The sequence below is a fragment of the Rhinolophus sinicus genome, chromosome 3 (genome assembly GCF_057876585.1).
Source record: "Rhinolophus sinicus isolate RSI-liver-muscle chromosome 3, RSI-T2T, whole genome shotgun sequence".
Classification (NCBI taxonomy): Eukaryota; Metazoa; Chordata; class Mammalia; order Chiroptera; family Rhinolophidae; genus Rhinolophus; species Rhinolophus sinicus.
In genome coordinates, this window is record NC_142503.1 from 36,588,747 (window position 1) to 36,606,243 (window position 17,497).

General features: G+C 38.6%; 1 long non-coding RNA gene across 2 annotated transcripts in view; it reads left to right on the plus strand.

Annotated features, from left to right (window-relative positions):
- Window positions 1-12,923, plus strand: part of LOC141570426 (uncharacterized) — a 562,080-nt gene extending 549,157 nt beyond the window's left edge. For both annotated transcript variants that reach the window (XR_012494434.2, XR_016020539.1), the window contains exon 6: window positions 12,421-12,923. This is a non-coding gene — a long non-coding RNA (uncharacterized LOC141570426). The remainder of the gene's footprint in view (window positions 1-12,420) is intronic.
- Window positions 12,924-17,497: the final 4,574 nt, after the last annotated feature.

The window sequence follows — 17,497 nt, forward strand, 5'->3', positions numbered from 1 at the left end:
AGAAGAAAGTTGTTGAAATGGTTTAATATTTAATTACTTCATATCATGGGAAGAGGGCTTCAAAGATCCCAAAGACACCTTTTAGCAGCATTGGTCACCTTCAGTGCCAAGCTGCTGTGACATTTTTCATCCATACCTTAAGGGAGGGAGAGGACTCCCAATGCATCTTGTGTTGATTTATGCTGATTTCAGCAGGCTCACCCAGGAGTAGCGCCTGCATGAACAATGTGTTCCGGTGTTCCTCACACTCTGCTCTTGTGACATGTTTGCTGAGTGATGACCAGTCATCATTTTCCCATGAGCTGGCACCTCGTCCTTTCTCAGACATCTGAATCATAAGGTGGCATGGTGCCATTTTCTCAGCAGGAGCAGTCACTTGGGGAAGACAAAGTGCCATGAGCATCCTTTCCCCATTGCTTCTTCTTTTCCTAAACATTCCCAAGAAAAAACACCACTTTATAAGAGTAAATAGTCAAGAGGACCACGATGATTTTTAGAGCTAAGCACACACCAGGAGAATAATGAATATAATTCTTGAATTTAGTTCTTGCACTATTTCCATCTTTGCCCTGCCTTCTCTAAAGAGTGGAGTCTGATGGTTCACTCTCTCCAGAGAGTGAACTCTTTGGGGTTCATTGGGCTCCCCTGGAAAGCTGTGGGCTCCCTGACTTTAGAAACCCTCCAGACAGCCCCTTTCTTCCAGCTTTTCTGTCAACCTCCTTCTCCATGTAGGGATCCTATAGAGTCTGACAAATGATGATTTTCTTTCCCTTAGAGAACTTGAGTAAGAAGGAAAAAAAAAAAAACACAAAAAACTGATTTTCTTTCTCCCTCTGAAAGTAGAGATTTGGGACAAAAAAATCTGGGTCTTCTATTGGATATCCAAGCCTGCATTATTTTGTCCATGAATTACTTTCAGCCAAATACACTCTCTGCCTTCAAACTTACATCCAGTCTTTCAAAAGCAAATTTTATAATGTCGCTGCCCTATATTAACCCCCTCAGTCACTACCTATCATCCGCCAAATGAAAGTCAAACACCATAATTTGGTCAAGGAGTCTCTTCCTAATATTAGCCCTTCCTCTCCTGAATAGTCTGCTTCTCCTTTCACCCCAACCGCAGAGCTGGCCGTGTTTTCTTTTTCTGGCCCTTGCGTGTGCTGCTACTAACAGCTAACATGGTGATTCTCAACTCTTTTGAGATACCATGTCCCAAACAAACAGCTTGGGAATCCCAGGGAGTGAACTCAAAAAACTTCCCAACTGATGTTCAAGTTCAGCCAGTATTGAGCGCCACAGACCAGATTCTCAGCTCTGTCTACACTTTTGAGTCACTTGGGGAACTTTAAAAGTCCCAGTGAACAGACAACACTCAGACCCATGACATCAGAATCCTCATGCATAGGCCTCAGGCATCAATATTTTCCCTATAATTTCTGGATAACTTTTACTAATTTTTTCAGCCTCAGCCTCGATGGAACTTTCTGAGACTCCTTCCTGAATCAGGGGCTCCTCCTGGGTCCTCACACAGTGCCCCTGTGCCATGATGCCTTGGCACGACTCCCTGTTTATTTATCTGTGTCCTCATCGGGTTGGGAGCCTCTTGAGGGCATGGACCATGTAGAGCCCTCAGCATCTAGGACAGGACCTGTCATAGTAAATGTGCAGCCCCCCCGAAATGTGTCCTCTGAGCCAGGCACTGTGCTAGGCACGCCAAATGATTTCCGTCGTGTGGAGTTTCCAGTGCTCTCCCAAAATACCCCATTCTCGCATTGCTTTCTAAAGAAAAAATGTGGCGGTAACCCCCCAAGCTATTCCTCTGCCTCAGAAGCGTGGTACAGATGCCCAGGAGATAGATCATAGCCCAGCCCAGCTTCTAGTTTTACAAGAAAACCCCCAACATGAGGAACTCCTATAAGAAATATTTCCCGTCCTAAGAACATTGTTCTTAGCCTGTTAGATTTCCAAATTAAAAATAAAAAGGGAGAACAACAGTAAGGATAATGCATAAAGGTTAATTTTCAGAACAGATTCTGGGCACACCTGTTTCGATTTAAATCATCACTGAACAGAAGCAGGCTTCATCTGGAAGGTTCTAAATGCAACCTGTGAACAGTTGACTTAAGGAAACACTGTTGGAGTCACTGATGCCATTTTATATAAAAGTAGAAGGATCACCATGGCAAGACTCATTAATGAATATTAAGTAAATGAGTCTCACAGGAATTATATATATATATATATATATATCCTTACTTTTAATCTCTGCAACAAAATACTTCTTTCCAGGCATTACAAGATCATATAATAGGTCTGGATTTCCGTCCTAGCTTTACCACCAGCTGTGTGAATTTGGGCAAGTTATTTACCTTCCCTGAACCTCAGCCTCCTAGTCTATTAAACAGGAACAATTAGGTTATCCATCTCATAGGGTTGTTGTGATAATTAAATGAGATTGTGCAAGTGAATTACGTAGCATAGTGTCTGGCCTATAGTGATTGGACAGTAGATATTTGCTATCATTATTATGTTCTCTAGCCAGAAGTGAAAAGCCCACGGAAGAATTTCTTCCAATGAATGGTAAGTGGGCTAAGATAAAGACCAGGGATTTCACTGGAGATGAAATCTTCCCCTTTTTGGTGATGCATGTTCAGACTGAGGGATTGCAGTGAACCACAGGTGCACAAGTTTCATTTCCATTCCTCCCTGGGATTCAGCTCTAGGGTTTTATCATTACCCGCGTAAAGGACTTTCCATGAATACCCAACCACAGTGCTCATTTCCTGCCTGCTTCATTGCTTCCCCATTTGCTTCCTCCTTTTATGTGAATGGGGACAAACACCGAAACACTGGAGATGTCTTGCCACACTTAAACATTAGATCCCAGGACATTCCGTTTTCTTCAACCTCTTATTAATAGATTATTGTCCTGGTACAACCACCATCTCTGGATTTCTGTCACATTCATATTTATAGGACTCTTTTTTAAGGAAATGGAAATGGATAACTAATTAGGAAATTGTTATGGGATGAATACAGCTCTTCAGCATAGTAGAAATATTAGAGTTTGTTTGCTATGATTTATTAAAATATCTTTAGCTTCATAAACAAAAAGTAATTTTTATGTCATTGCAAATGATGGTACAGCAGCTATTTAAATTGAAAGCATTTGGTGAAGTGTTATTTTAGAGAAAAAATGGGATAGAGTGTGTGTTGGAAGGAGAGAGGGCAATATGTATTAGGTGGGGAGAAGTAGTGTGTGTGGAAGGCAGGCAATTGCTAACTTTGTAGGAGTCAGGATATCTATATGAAAATACATGAGACTGGGGAAATTGTCATACTATAAATTTCCTAAGGCCAAAATCCGTGGGTGGCAATATTAGTTCAGGTCTGATAAATTCATAATGCTCCCTGAGGATCAGAAAACTAGACATGTAATATGTCACCTTTTCTCTAATCTTTCCTTGAGACCTCTTGATGCTGTGTTGTTGAGAAATTTATGTTATAATTCATTTTGCCTCCTCTAAACAACATGATCTCTCCAAATATTCACCATCTGCATCTAGTTCTCTACCCACACTAGCCTAGCCGGTCCTCTGACCATTTCTGCTGAGAATTCCACTGCCTGGAATATGGCATCCAGCCTACAGTCCCGGTGCCCAGGAACATGATGCCAGGGAAGAGAACCACATATTCAGCAACTCTTTCACCAAGCCTGCCACTGGGAGCAGCACTCATAAACCTGGGCACTAATTGCAAATGATGATGTTTACCCTGGCATGCATCAGCAGCTCTTTCACCCAGTTCACCCCTAGTGAAGAAGGCGGTGCGGTTTTCTGTAAGGATTCACACTGTACCACTGAAAAAGAAAGCACTGGCCTGGGTCCAGAACAGATTCAAAACCATGTTGACCACGGCACAGATCACTAGGCTTCATAGTTTGTCACAACTTTGGTGGAGGGACCAGTCTTGGTTTTATATCCATGCTGATGGAATGTATATTGATTATGGCAAGAAGTGAAAAATGGAGTTTTCTGTATTGTTGGAGCATGAGCCCTCAGGTTCCCATGTCACCATCAAGCAATATAACTCCATCATCACCACTGTCCCCACCTTGGAGCATTCTGATTGTGCCTTCATAGTAGTCAATGAGGCCATCTGTGCCATGTCACGGAAATCTCATTCTTGAGAGTCTCGTCTACACTAATCCTAATTGGTTTAGGCAGACCATGTCCCCTTTCACTACATCTCTTAGACTTAGCGGTGCCCATAGTATTGATCTGAGTCAATTAGTTCAACCGTATATCCAATTCTGCTGGTCACACGAGCTCCCATCATTTCTGCTGGGAAAGTCTATCAGGAACAACTTTCTTTGGTGGAAAGCTTGGAAAAATGCAATCCTTACTATGGTAAATATATGGCTCAATGCCCAATGCCAAATAAATTAAGCCTAGTGTCCAATTAGCAGATTGGTGCCTCACTGACTCTCATTTGGATACCAATACTAGATTCTCAGATGGAAACCTTGCTGAAATGCAGTGGAGCTGCATGTATCATCAGTCACTCCACTGTTTTTATTGACGTCTATACTCTTCTGGATCTCAAAAGGCCAAAGGCCATGTGAAGACACAACAAGAAGGTGGCCATCTGCAAGTCAAGGACAGAAGCCCCACAAGAAACCAAACCTGCTGACATCTTGCTCTTGAACCTCCAGTATCCAGAACTGTGAGAAAATAATTTTGTGTTGTTTAAGTCACCTAGTCTGTGGTGTTTTGTTATGGCAGCACTAGCAGACTAATATGCCTACGGAAAAATTGCAATGAAGTTAAAACATATGGCTGAGGGGAAAGAAGAAGGTGGAGTATAATTTTTATACTCTGTTATTTGGGTTTTTCTTATTTCCATTCTGTGAAACTACAGTGATTCTTCTGTCAAAAATGTTATATTATTTATTAATTAATTAATTAATTAATTAATTAATTAATTAATTGTTTTCTTTTAAGGAGTTTCCGTTTGTTTAGGCCTTTTCTTTAACACAAGCCTTTTCAGTTAGCACGTTCTTCTTCACACATTTCAGGAACATAAGGAAAGCGGTAAGGGAATGGGCTCCACGTCACACGTCTAGGCTCTCATCTCCCACGCTGACTAGTGCTACAACCTTGACCTCTGTCACCTCTATGAATGTCCACCGCCTTTCCACAGCTCCACATAAGTCCCTAAGAGGGGACTTAGGATGGGATCTTTAATTTGTTCTCATCCTTCTTTCTGCTTTTCCAGCTTCAATACTTTGTCATGATTTAATCTCCATTTCAGTAGTGCTTTCAAAATATGGTTTATAAGCATGTTTAATTGTATGTAAAAAAATATAAAAGTAGAAAGTTATTTTTTGAGTTAGAACATGTGGATTCATCTGTATATGTTTAATTCTGTAAACTGTGCAAAGTGATGGTTTGACAAAGTGTTAAATATAAGTTGGAGACTGAGATTTTTGTATAGAGAAAAGAATCATCTGTAATACTCAGTAAAAACCATCTGTCAAGGCAACAGTCCTTCATGAAGGAATGAAACCCTCAAATACGATAAATCACTGCAGAAAGCAACAGCCTCAGGGACGGACCACTTTTGCTTTGGGATCCTGCAGACTTCTACTATCTGACTTCATGACCCTTGCAACTTCTTAGAACTGTCAGATCACCTTGAGGGAACTCTGCCCAAAATGCAAAATAAGGACCCACACTCTTTTCCTCTTCATCTTTTATTTATTTATTTTTAGTTGTAGTTTTTTGCATGAATGGGTAAAGCAGAGAGGCTGGAAGGAATATACAGTATTTTTTTTTTTAATTAAAGTTTATTGGGGGGACAGTTGTTAGAATTGCTTCCCTTCCCTTCCTCCTTTTATTGTTGGTCTATTATTGATCTTTATCTCACCCAGACATTTGTCTATTACAAAGATAATAAGAACCTTAATTTCACCACTTGTATTATTATTCAACAGATGCCTTGACTTTTCTAAGGCTCAGTTTTCTAATCTGTAAAATGGACATAATAACACTTGGACATCATGGGATTCGACACGACTGGACACATTCCAGCTCCTAGCCCACGGCTTGGCATATGGTCAGTGCTCACAAATGGTAGCTATGAGCCTGGTTACCATTAGCCTTACTCCCCATGTGTTACCTCCACAGAGACACTGAACATTTTATTCTCTTTCAGATGTGGCAGTGCTACTGTGGTTGTTCCATCTTCAAGTTTCTGAGATTCCTTTTATCCGTCTATTCATACAAATTTATTAACTGCACATTAGGTACGAGGCGGATTCACTATAGGAAATTCTCCTTCTTGTTCTCTCAGAACTTCGATATATGCACTTAAGGTTTACAGAGAAACCTCACCCTTGATCCCAATGTTCTTTTATTTCTATCCTTCCTTGAATTGCAAGATCCATTTAGGCAAGTCTATTTGCTATGATTATATCTGTTTGATTTTTTATGTAGTTCTCAATGACACCACACTCTATTCTCTCTATTTAGTTTGCTCCAGGTTAGTCACCGTGGAACAGGTTATCTGTTTGACATCAGAGACCAAAGCACGGTTCCTGGAATGAATTTCAAATGTAGCCGACATCCTTTGATCCCAGATCTTAGACTTCATCACTTAAGTTTTACCCATCTCACTGATCTTAAGTTCCCCTCTTTACTGCCTTTATCCTGGGCATTTTTTTTTTTTTTAAAGTGGGGGTTCTCTCAGCAGAAGCTTTATCCTCCTGTGTCAGCTTCTGTCCCCACTTCTCCCCCCTACCTTGACTTCTCCTGCGGTTACACCCTTTTGCCCACATCATCCACTGTAGTAAAACATATGCAAGTCATAAAAGTTAATAAGATAATGAAAATACACTCACATGCACATATATGTACATTGACATATATGTACATATATGTAGGTATGTGCTTACTTTCCAATATAATAGCCACTAGCCATATGTGATTATTCATTGTTTGAAATGTAGCTAATGAAACCAAAGAAATTTTTTTAATTCTAGTTCATTCCAGTTCAAATAACTACATGTGGCTAGTGGCTACTGTACTGAACATCACAGCTTTGCTACTTATAAGATTATTGCAGGATACAACTAGGTACTGGTAAGAAATGCTCACAAGGCCACGTGACCCACCTGCCTTCGATCACACTGAGAACCACCCTATCATTCCGTCCCTTGGAGGAGAAAAGTGAAGGTAAAAAGTAGCAAACTTTTCCTCTTAGTTGTCCCTCCTCTTATTTCCTCACTGGACTAATTAACAGCTATTAGTGCTTTCCGCTTGGGACCTATATCTATGTATTATCTGAAACATTCCCGACATCTCTGAAAGACAGTTATAGTCCACATTTTATAGACAAGACTCAGAAAAATAAGTAATTTACTTGATGTTACAAAACTAATAAGCCAGAGGCTTGGGACTTAAACCAAGGTCTGCCAAAAGGAAAGCCTGTCTTTTCACTGTCTCTACTCTCCAGTCTGTGACACACATCCACCTTTGCAACTGTCATCAATGCACATTCAAAACACTGCTTGCAACCCAACAAGCCTGACTTCTTGGTCTGATGATCTGTGATTCTTTTCCCAGCCTTTTCTCTGCTCCACATATATTTTTCCTAGGTTTTTCTGATAGATGATAGATAGATGTGTGTGTGTGTGTGTGTGTGTGTGTGTATATATATATATATATATATATATATACACACACACACATTATGGATATATATATATATATATATATACATATATATTATGGATATATATATTATGGATATATATATTATGGATATATATATATATATATATATATATATATATATATATATATTTCCCCCCCCATAAAAGGCTTCCTTCTACTCAGTTCTCCTGGTTTTACTGCCTTGTATCCCTATCCAGCTGGCATTGTATATGTTAGGCTATTCTGGGTCATGCTGTATTTCCTTACCTTGTTTCCTATATGACTAAGCAATGCACAACTGAGCTTTCAGTGCAGTTTCACAGATTCCTGTCTTAGTTTCCTAGAGTCCATATTTATATTTGAACACTGACAACTCCACCTTGCTTTATAACCTCCTTCTGAAACTCACTAGAACCCCCTTAAGGAGATGGGATGTTCTTTCAAAGGTCTAAGTCTTTTTTGTTTTGTTTTGTTTTGTTTTTTTGCCACCAATTTGCAAGAGGCTTATAAAAAAATCCAGTGCCTACACACACATTCAACTCATCCTCGTAATTTATCGATGTGTTATTTTTTCCCATTTTGCAAGTGAAGATACAGCGGCCCAGAATTATTTACTCAGTTTGAAGCAAACATATCAAGAAATCATTAGGGGGTCCAACAATAGAAGCTAGCTCAATGTGCAGCGTAAAATTAAGGTATGATTCCCAAAAGTATTAAAGAATCACCCCTAACAAAATCAGGGGTATTTATTTTCAAGCAATTCTTGGAAATAAAAATTGGCAGAACTGAAAATACTCTTTCAGACCACACAGTAGGCTTCTGCTCACAATGACTTGACACTGGGAATTTTTCAAGACCACAGTAGCTCATCTCCCTAGGCACGCGTCTGCTGAGGGAAGTGAGTGAGTGGTAGCAACAACAGTAGGACTCTTTTCTTCCTAAGCTTGGCTGGATTTCTGAAAATACCCTGACAACAGCATAAAAACACTATCGCCTTGCATAGGTCAATGTAGGGTTCTTGCAACATGAGCAGCATATAATGCCAGTAAATGTGTTCTGTAAATGGGATTGGGAAAGGTTTGATTTAAGCCAGTTCACTTATCTTATGGGATTGCTGAAAGGTTTCTGTGGGCTGTTATTTCCAGAGCTCATCCTTGGTGAGGCCTGAGTTATCTTCCTGAGTCAGAGTCCTTTAGAGTATGGGAAGTCGAAAACATTCTCTTCTAAGGTTTCCTCATTGTTTGCATAAAGCAAACTTCCATTGTACTACATAATTTAAATGGAACTTCCTTTTAAATTTTTGTTGGAATTTTTATCACCCTCTTGCAAGATCAACAGCAGCTATCCCAGCAGGGGAAAGCATGGTCCATTTTGAAAAACAACATAAGCAATGTTGTATAAATGTAGATCTAGTAATTTTTCTCAGCACAACTCATCACCCTTCATGAAGAAAACTTAGAAGGACGTGGAAGGGATTGGTATGTGTAGCATTAATATCCAGGTCAGCTAGTCTGAAAAAGAAGTAGAAAGTGACCAAGGGGGGCAGTGATGGAAACAGCACGTGAAGACTTTTAAAAACAATATTAATAAGGATATAAACAAGCATCAGTAAACTACTGTATTAGTTTCCTATGGCTGCCATAACAAATAACTACAAACTGTGTTTTTAAAAAAAAACCCACAGAATTTATTCTCTCACAGTTTCGGAGACTAGAAATCTGAAAGCAAGGTGTCAGCTGTGTTGGTTCCTTCTGGAGTTTCTAGAGAAGAATCTGGTCTATGTCTCTGTCCTAGCTTCTAGTGGTTACCAGCGATCCTGGGCATTCCTTGGCACATAGCTGCATCACTCCAATCTCCCCCTCACTTCACTACCATTCTTAAATGTCATGCCAATTCATTTATCACATGGCCTTCCATATGTGTGTGTCTTCACACGACCTTCTTTTAAGAGCACATCATTTGGATTTAGGACCCACTATATTCCACTATGATCTCATCTTGATTTAACTAATTATATCTGAAGAGACCCTTTTTCCAAATAAGATCACATTCTGAAGTTTCAGGTAGACATGTTTTTTGGAGGACACTATCCAACCAGTATAACCACTTTAAGAATTATCAGTATTCCTATAACTCAAAATCTATATGGAGATTCATGGTATGATAGAGAGTATTTGGATGGGGAATCTGGAGGCCTGGTTATGCTACAAGCTTGCTCTGACCTTGGACTTGATAACACATTAGTCATTCACACGTGAATGAGGGTGTTGGAGGAGTTCAGAAGCCCTTATCATGGGATTCCTGAAAGGGATTCAAGGCCTCCAATAATCTTCTAAAATTGTATGCATGTTGTTGTGTCCGACATGCTTATGCTTTCTTCAAAATAGAATTTTTGTGTTGTTCATGAGCTTCCAAGGAATCTTGGATCAAAAAAATCTAAGAACATCTGTAAAGTCCACCAAAACATTCTGAGTTCTGGAAGTATGTGATCTGTGTTGTGTTTCCTGATACATTCCGTGTTTCTGGATAGTGTTTTAAAAGTCTAACCTTTAAGATTATTTTATTTTGAAATGTTTCTGGCTCATTGATTTGTAATCTGCCTCTTTCTACATAACCCACATGTGGATAAGTTTGCTCATGTTTTATGCAATAGAAAATGTAAATGAAACTCAACACTGAGGGAAAACAAGCTAAGTCAGCATATGGGGAAGAAAGAAACACACTTGAATGGGTTTACAGCTTGATAAGCAGGGTTTGGTATCAGAGGGTTTAGAATGGAGCTGGTGAAAGGAGAGAAGAAGCAGGGGAGAGGAGGAAATGCATGAATTGTTGCGGGATTTGGAGCTTTATAGCAGGACCCACTTTCCCCTCAGAGTCTGGAATGTCACTTGTCTGATATTTTAGTGCCTGCTTAGTAAATAACTTCTTAGTTGTCAAAAATAATTCCTTTTGCTGGCCACTCTTATCAGATCACACAGGCTCCACTGTGTTTTAAAAGAACACACTCCTTCTGTCCTTCATAGGCGCCGTTTATGCACGTCCACGTACTAACATGGCTGGCTCTTGAGGGACTATAGATAGCTCAGTTCACAGATCATCTTGTCTACTTTCATTTTCTCCTCCTCTTAGTTTTCATTTAGACCGATTTTTGTTTCTTGATCTCTTTGGAGCTCTCTCACAAAAGGATGAGCAAGAGGAGACAAAGTGGATTCTAGGGTACAAACTATATTGCTACCTTTTTATTAGTTGAAAACGTGCAGTCCAGAGGAATGATTTTAGCTCTGTATGTCTTTTCTTGTCCTATGCCACAGAAAATCAAATTTACCTTTTAACTCACTGTAATACAGAGTTGAAAATTCATCTTTACTTATGAAAGCTGAGTTTAAAATAAAAAGTGAAAAAAAAAATTTTTTTTCTTCATGGTAGTTTGTGATTGATTTTCCTAATTTCTTTAAGCCTAATTTCCATTTCCATGAATATAATAGAAGATGTGAAAAATACACCAAGTAATAAAACAATTTTTCACTAGTTTTCTTTTCTTTTCTTTTTTTTAACTCTAGTCTAGTGTTGGGATGTTCCAGAGACTCATATGTGCTTCACCAAAGAGTCAATTTCTCTCCTGTATTCTTGAATTGACAGTACTGACTGTTCCTTTGAGAGGAACATTCTCAAAAAAAAGCTCCCAAAGAAGGCATTTAGGAATGAATGCGAAGGCTATTGCCAAGAGTTGACTTTCTGCATATCCTTAAAAAAAAAGTATACAGTGGTATCATACGCCTGAGACCCCCAGTGAATGTTAAGTTCATAATTATTCTTTAAAGGTCAGTGAAAAGATTGAGAAGCACCGGTCAGTGTTTGAAATGGAACTCTCAATTATGTTGTTCAGGAAATGAATACCAGAGAGGCAAGATGTGAAATCCAAGAAAACAGATTTGATCTTTTAAGCTTGAAATAAAAGGTGATAGATAGGATGAAAAAAAATGGAAGGGAAACTGCAATCCCTGAAGAGTTGCTGATGACCCAGAAACCAGAGGGAGACAACCAAGGCATCCACGTGTTCATTGTCAGTCTTGTCCCGCCTTTTAAAGACTGAGTGTCAACTGATGTCAGTTGAAAGTGCAAAACAAAATTGAGTCAGCCATTTTGGATTTGTCATTTTAGCTTTCTTATGATCAGTTTGTCACTTTCTAGATCGCTGAAAAACAGCCAACCAACTAATTTGTTTTGTATTAGGACAGAGTCTAGATGTAAAAAGAGTAAAACAAACATAAATAAATAACAATCTATATCTATATCTATCTATATATAGATATTCACCCAAGTGGGTGAATGGAGGGCATGCTACCTACGTGAGAACTTTCTAAAAGGGGATCTTAACTAAGTAAGTAAGTTTTGTGAATAACTTCAGATTCACAGGTTTTAATAGATTTTATTTTTCGTAATACTATATTCAAGTAAGGATAGCTCAACTGAAGTCATGTATAATTGAGTCCTATCTTCTCTTCTGGTTTTTCTGCTGTTATAGTTTTGTTTTATTTTCTGTCTCTAAAAAATTGCAATTCAATGGCCATCACAACACAGACAAAACTGAGGCAAAGGAGTTTATCTTACATAACTAATTTCATGGATCTTTACTAATTCAGTGACATCTCTGACAGTAATAAGTTCTCATTTTCTTCCTCTGCTCTCTCCCTCCCTGCTGCAGATACTGCAACACGATATGGAGCCCACTGTACAAAACACACAATACTGTCATCAACAGGCACGGAACAGCTAGAAGGGTTTTGCCTATCAACTAGAATATACAAGTGGCAGTGCTGTTCAACTATTAAAATGTGCAAGTTATGACAATACCACAAGGAAGAAGTAGTGGCCAAGGTAAATTTCAACGAAGTTCATATCAGAAAGTATTTCCTTCAGTGGAAAGTTTCCCCCAAGGAGCTAGAAAAAGCCCATTGACAGAGCCTTTTGAAAGAGAGGGGCCAAAATATAAAGGAAACCTATCTTACCCTCACCGAGAACTGGCAAGACAGATCCTTTAATAACCTTAACTTATTTGTGTGATAAAGAAGAAAAACAGAAACTGATTAAATATTTGTTTAGTTATTTGAAATGATCTTGTGTTGTGCTTAAAATAGAATTCATTTAGAAAAGCAGTAGATTGATGCAGTGTCTTTTCTCAGCATTGTGTTACAGAATACCACCAGAGATCTTCCTCCCTCCCACACATGTTGATGATCTGGCACCTTCTACTTGGGTCTAAGGAATTTTAAGCAATAAAATGGTTTAGTTACTGTTAGTGAACTTCTGTTTGTTTCCCTTAAGATTTTACTACCCTAAGAATGGAGTTGGACATTAGTTTTCCAGTTTCCCTCAAGATAAAGTTGCACTTACGAAATAACAGCTTAAATAATTCCCAACATTGGGTGGCACAAAGTCATGATGAAACTCTTCCTAGTACATATAACTACATTAATCAGAGTTTATCTAGAGACCCAGATAATTTGGTGGAATTCTGAAACTCACTAAGACTTGAAGTAGCAAGTTAAAATATTTAGAAATATTCTAAATCACTATTTCTCAACCTCAGCCCTATAGAAATTTTGGATTTGATAATTCTTTGTTGGGGGTGGAGAGGGCTGTCCTGTGTATCATATATGGTCTATGTATATATACATGGTCTATATATATTCTTTTGTAGCTGTCTGTCTTTTGGAACTGTAAAAGAGAGTCTTTTATGGATTTAGCAGGGAGCAAAAATCATCCTCAGGTCTGGATAATTTGATTGCTTAATGTTGCTTGTTTGGCTGTAGCATCAGCTAAATGGTTTTCTTTTGCTTTCAAGGTGATGGCTTTAGAATGTGCTGGAATTTTGATAATTGCCAGGTGGGTTGGTTGAAGTAAGGCATCTAATAAATCTGCATACTCTTTTCCATTTTTATAGACTGGCCTAAGGAAGTTAAGAAGCTTCATTGCTTCCATAGCATTGCAGTCATGAGCTCCACAAAAGACGTAGTGACTATCAGAGAAAATATTAATTATTTGATCTTTGGCCAAATGACACACTCACGTTAGAGCATTTAATTTGGCCTGTTGGTAAATAAGAACTTTAAATTACATCCACCATGGAAGTTATTGCATATCCAGCTCGGTAATGTTCCTGTTCATCTTTGAGATAAGATCCATCTGTAAACCAAATTAAGTCAACATAATCAATAGGAGTTTTCTGTAAATTATTCCTAGGAGCAAGAAGGTGGTCTGTAAGTAAAATGCAATCATGGGTGTCTTTCTTCTGTAAAGAAGCTAGTAAAGTTGCTGGGTTAAAGTTGTTGTATTGGGCTAGAGTAATATTAGCTGCAGAAAGCAAGAGTACTTCATAAAAAGCGAGTGAGCTGACCAAAAATGCTGAGTATGGTGAGAGTTTAGCAAAGATTCAAGACTGAGGAACATAAAAGATTAAAGGAGAATGCATAAATACCTTTTCTGTTTCTTTGCACAAGATGGCTGTAGCATAGAGGCTGTCATACAGGGAGACTGTCCATTTGCACTGAATCTAATTGCTGATCATAATATCCTATAGGTCTAAGGTAATCTCTATGTTTCTGAGTTAGAACTTCTAAAGCATTCCCTTTATTTTCACTTATAAAAAGTAAGTACGGAAGTTCATAATTAGGGAGTCCCAAAGTGGGAGGTTTAGTTAATTCTTGCTTTAGTGATTCTTCAATTTGATTTCCTCGAGGGTTCCATTGGATTGGATCAGGCCAATATGATTTTGATAAAGCATATAGAGGTTGAGCCATTAATGAAAATTTTGGAACCCAGTTTTGACAGTATCCAGTCAACCCTACAAAACCTCTAAGTTACTTCTTAGTTCTTGGAAGAGGAAAGGATAGGATTCCTCTGAGTCCTTCAGGGTTAATTAGCAGCCCATCTTTAGATATAAGTTGGCCAAGCTATTCTACTTGGGACAAACACAATTGAAGCCTACCCTTTGAGACCTTATGTCTTTTTTTTTTTTTTTTTTTTTTTTTTTAACTCTTTTTTTTTTTTTTTTTTTTAATTAGTTTCAGGTGCACAAGACAAAGCAAAACTTAGACATTTATCATTTATATCCCTCACACTGTGTGAACCCCCCTCCCCCCATCCACTATCCCTCTGTACGTTCCCAAAACCTCTCACCTTCCCCTTATCGCCACCCCCCCGCCCCTCTAGCAACCCTCTGTTTTTCCTCCATGTTTCCAAAACTGTTTCTGATTAGTTCATTCACTTATTCTTTTCTTTAGATTCCGCATATAAGTGAGATCATATGGTATTTGTCTTTCTCTTTCTGACTTATTTCACTTAACATAATGTTCTCTAGGTCCATCCATGTTGTTGCAAATGGTAAGATTTCTTTCTTCTTTATGGCTGCGTAATACTCCATTGTATAAATGTACCACAGTTTCTTAATCCAGTCATCTACTGATGGGCATTTCAGTTGTTTCCAGGTCTTGGCTATTGTATATAGTGCTGCAATAAACATAGGAGTGCATAAAGATTTTTGAATTGGAGTTTTGGATTTCTCCGGATAGATACCTAGGAGTGGGATTGCTGGATCATAAGGTAGTTCCATTTTCAGATTTTTGAGATATCTCCAAACTGTTTTCCATAGTGGCTGCACCAATCTGCATTCCCACCAACAGTGCACCAGCATTCCCTTTTCTCCGCATCCACGCCAGCACTTGTTGTTTGTTGATTTATTGATGATAGCCATCCTGACTGGGGTGAGGTGGTATCTCATTGTGGTTTTTATTTGCGTTTCTCTAATGGTTAGTGAGGTTGAACATTTCTTCATATGTCTGTTTGCCATCTGTGTGTCCTTTGGAAGTTTAGCAATGTCCAAGAGCATAAAAGTAAATCATCCACAGAATGCATTAGAGTGGAATCTCTGGGAAAATCAACATCACTTAAATCAGCCTTTAGTATCTGAGAGAAACAGGTGGGACTCTCTGTATATCCCTGAGGCATTCCAGTTCGGGAAAATTGGCGATCTTACCAGATGAAGGCAAAAAGATATTGATTGTCTTTTCCTATGGGAATGCTGAAAAAGGCACTATATAAATCAAAAATGAAAAATACTGGCAGTCCACAGGAATGGCTGATAATAGGGTATGTGGGTTTGGAATCACAGGATGTTTGGAAATAACTATTTTGTTTATAGCTCTTAGATACTATATAAATCTCCATCCTTTTCCATTAGGTTTCTTTACTGGACATATAGAAGAATTACAGGGGCTCATCCATGGCATTATAAGGCCCCTTTTTCAGTAATCTTGTATAATGGACTTAATTCCAGATAGCATACTGGGTCTTAAAGGATATTGGTGAATATTAAGTAGAGGCACAGTATTGTCAATAGCTATTTTGGTAGGAATGGTTAACTTGATCTTCCCAATATCTGTACTGGAAAAAGCCCAGCGCTCCATCGGAAATGTCCTGCAGCAAATATTCAATCTCATGATACTTTCCTCTTGTAGAGGTTTCTTTCAAACCATGATTTTCTCAATTGGTCAGCATCTGATTCATTTAGTTCTAAATATATTTCACCCTTCTGAGAAAAGGATAAGTGGGCATCATGGGTTTCAAGAAAGTCTTGCTCTATCAGGTGAATTAAGGTAAGTTTGACTAGAAAAAATATATGTTTCCCTATAACATTCCCTTGCTGTAAGGGGATAGGTTCTGATTTTTAAAATGGACATTGGTTGATTTGATATCCCTATCATTTATACAGAAGTTTTACTCTAAGGGAGAGGGTAACTTAGCTGGGTGGTGCTAACAGATAAAGTAGCCCTAGTATGTATAAGGGCCTTAGTAGTTTCCTCTTTTATGGTGATTTCAATGCCTCCTAAAGTATTGGTAAGAAGGGGAAATAACCCCTCACAACCCTCAAAGCATCTCTATGCTTCCTTCTTTCTCCTTTCTTTTTCTAAATCCCATTTCAATTTTCTACAATTCTTCTCATGGTGACTTGGCTTTCTACAGTAAAAGCAGACCCTCATTCCCCCTCATTGAAAAGGCCTTTGGAGAGGACTGACCCGGTTGCTTAGTTATTGGAGCTGTAAATTCATAATTTTAGTAGATTTGTCCTTCTCTTCCTTTTGAACAGGTTTAAATAAATGGTTGTCCAGAGCTGCTAATTTATCAGCATGTGTGATCAGCCAGTTTAATTCCTGTTTAGTTGGAGTTACAAGCGCCTCATCTAATTCTTCCAGAAATACCAAATTGGACCACTCCGATGATCCTAAGAACTGTCTAGAGACAATCTGAATATTGCTAGAAAGTTTTGTTTTCCAAAATGTTCAAAGAAAGCAAGTATTGTTTCCTCAGATTCGTCTACATTGCTAGATTTTCTTCTAGCATGTTTTCCAGCGAAAAATCTCAGGGATAGTTTGGCGAAGCAGGTGAGCGAATTCTCTACATTTTTCCTAGTCTGTTTCTCTTTGTTTTTAAATCCTCTATAGGAGTTTTCAAGCAGACCTTACCTAGCCATTCTGCTGCTTTGCTCTCAGAAACAAATAGGTATATTCATTGGAACAGGTAAGAACCAGGATTATATATTCTAACAAATTAAAACAAATTCCAATGCAAACCCAACAGGGCCTTGGAGAGAATCAGGAAAATCTTGAGTTAGATTCCTTAATTCTTTTTTAGTCCAAGGAGAGTGAATTATTGCTGGCCCCCCTCAATCTGAGACTGGCTTTTCTCTAATGGGAGCTGCCAGCATTTCTGGTTCTTCTAGCCTA